The sequence below is a fragment of the Delphinus delphis genome, chromosome 15 (genome assembly GCF_949987515.2).
Source record: "Delphinus delphis chromosome 15, mDelDel1.2, whole genome shotgun sequence".
In the NCBI taxonomy this organism is placed as follows: Eukaryota; Metazoa; Chordata; class Mammalia; order Artiodactyla; family Delphinidae; genus Delphinus; species Delphinus delphis.
This window is the reverse complement of record NC_082697.1, coordinates 56100947-56103758: the sequence shown is the minus strand read 5'-3', so window position 1 is coordinate 56103758 and position 2812 is coordinate 56100947. Positions and strand designations below refer to the sequence as shown.

At 40.5% G+C, this 2812-nt stretch overlaps 1 pseudogene; it reads right to left on the bottom strand.

Annotated features, from left to right (window-relative positions):
• Positions 1–918: 918 nt before the first annotated feature.
• Positions 919–977, bottom strand: LOC132439086 (U6 spliceosomal RNA; annotated as a pseudogene).
• Positions 978–2812: the final 1835 nt, after the last annotated feature.

The window sequence follows — 2812 nt, the reverse complement described above, 5'->3', positions numbered from 1 at the left end:
TAATAAAATAACAGAGAGGAAAAGAGAAAATTAATCAGCAAAATCTAGACTAGCACCATCGTGATGATTAAGTATGGCATTTAACTTTGAGCTTCCTGGCAGGCTAGGCAAAAAGAGAAATAATGGGGGGAGGGATAAATTAGGAGTATGGGATTAACAGATACACACCACTGTATATAAAATAGATAAACAACAAGGATTTACTGTGTAACACAGGGAACTCTGTTCAATATCTTGTAATGACCTATGGTGGAAAAGAATCTGAAAAAAATTTATTTATAACTGAATCACTTTGCTGTATACCTGAAACTAACGCAATATTGTAAATCAACTATACTTCAATAAAAAAGGGAAATAATGGGTTATATAATTTGCTTTTTTTCACTGTTAAGACTTTGGCTTTTATTTGTGTTGGCTTTTTTTTTAACATCTTTATTGGAGTATAATTGCTTTACAATGGTGTGTTAGTTTCTGCTGTATAGCAAAGTGAATTAGCTATACGTATACATATATCCCCATATCTCTTTCCTCTTGCGTCTCCCTCCCACCCTCCCTATCCCACCCCTCTAGGTGGTCACAAAGCACCGAGCTGATCTCCCTGTGCTATGCGGCTGCTTCCCACTAGCTATCTATTTTACATTTGGTAGTGTATATATGTCCATGCGACTCTCTCACTTCATCCCAGCTTACCCTTCCCCCTCCCCGTGTCCTCAAGTCCATTCTCTGGACTCTCTAGTTGAATAAAGACGTCTGCGTCTTTATTCCTGTCCTGCAACTAGGTTCTTCTTTTTATTTTTTTTTAGATTCCATATATATGTGTTAGCATATGGTATTTGTTTTTCTCTTTCTGACTTACTTCACTCTGTATGACAGACTCTAGGTCCATCCACCTCACCACAAATAACTCAATTTCATTTCCCATGCTAATCTTCTCTGTATCGTTCCAATTTTAGTATACGTGCTGCTGAAGCAAGCACTAGAAGCTGGTTTGAGCAATGCTTCAAAGTAGTTCATCATGACAGATGAGTGGTTTCTTGCCAGGAATGTACTGTATAGTTTCCTATACAATGGGCATCAACAGTGTGTGAGATTAGTAATCATAAATAATTTATTCATTCATTCTTCCAATATTCTCTGAGGCATCTTCTATCCTAGACACTGTAGATGCTGGGTTACAGAGTTGAATAAGGTACATTCACTTTCTAGTGGAGGAGAGAGAGAAAGTGACTCATAGAACAGTGCGAGTGTGATAAGCTCTGGGTGAGAGGAGACACCTGGAGGCTTTGGGAACCCAAGGTGGAAATCTCAGCTGCCGGTGAGGAGGGAAGGCTTTTGGAAGGAGATGCTATCTGAGCTTTGAAGGATGAGTTGGGCTGGCCAGATGAAGAAGTGGGTGGGGAGGGTGTGGGGATGGATGTCCAGTGCAAATATTTGGAGGAATGAAGGTGCAGTGTCCCCCCCTCCCACCAAATTCATATGTTGAAATCCTGACCCCAATGTGGTGGTATGAGGAGGTGGGGCTTGGGGGATAATTAGATCATGGAGGTGGAGCCTTTATGAATGGGATTAGTGCCTTTATAAGGACACCCCAGGAAGCTCTCTTACACTCCTTCTGCCATGTGAGCACACAACGAGAAGACAGCCGTCTGCAGCCCAGAAGGGAACTCTCACGAGAACCCAACCGAGTTGGTGCCCTGGTCTTGTACTTCCAGCCTCCAGAACTGTGAGAAATAAATTTCTGTTGTTTATTAGCCACCTAGTCTATTGTACTTTGTTATAGTGGCTCAAATGGACTAAGAATGGTACATTGGAAAAATTGCAAGCGATTTGGGAAGACTGGGGCCCGTGGGGGAGGGGCAAGAGGTGAAATTGGCAAGGTAGCAAGCAAGTGCCTGACCAGAAGGCTCCTGAAGGACACCAAAGACCCTGGGTCTTTGTGTTCTGCTGGGCAGGAAATGGGAGCTGTGAAAGAAGTTTGAACAGGGAAGTGATGCAGTCTGTTACATGTTTAAAAGATGCAGACCCCTATGTTCACAGCAACATTATTTACAGTAGCCAAGATGTGGAAGCAACCTAAATGTCCATTGACAGAAGAATGGATAAAGAAGATGTGGTACCTATATATACAATGGCATATCGCTCAGCCATAAACAACAATGAAATAATGCTATTTGCAGCAACATGGATGGACCTAGAGATTATCATACTAAGTGAAGTAAGTCAGACAGAGAAAGATAAATACCATATGGTATCACTTATATGTGGGATCTAAAATATGACACAAATGAACTTATCTACGAAACAGAAACAGTCTCACATAGACATAGAGAACAGAATTGTGGTTGCTAAGGGAGAGGGAGTAGGGGAGGGATGGATTGGGAGTTTGGGATTAGCAGATGCAAACTATTATATAGAGGATGGATAAAAAACAAGGTCCTACTGTATAGCACAGGGCACTATACTCAACATCCTGTGTTAAACCAGAATGGAAAATATGAAAAAGAATATGTATATATATATATTTATATATATATATATATGTATAACTGAATTACTTTGCTGTACAGCAGAAATTAACACAATATTGTAAATCAACTGTACTTTAAAAAAAAAAAAAAAAAAGATGCAGAAATGCAGGAGGGCCCAGGTTTGCTCTGCAGTCAACCCGCACCAGCCCTAAATTCCTTTGCTCTGAGGCCAGGCGCTTTGAAAACACTGAAGCCTTAATTGACATCAATTATGCTGAAAGGGGGAAAAATTAATTAAAAGTTTTCGAAGGGCTCTATTCTGTCTTCTCTACTTTCATGTTATC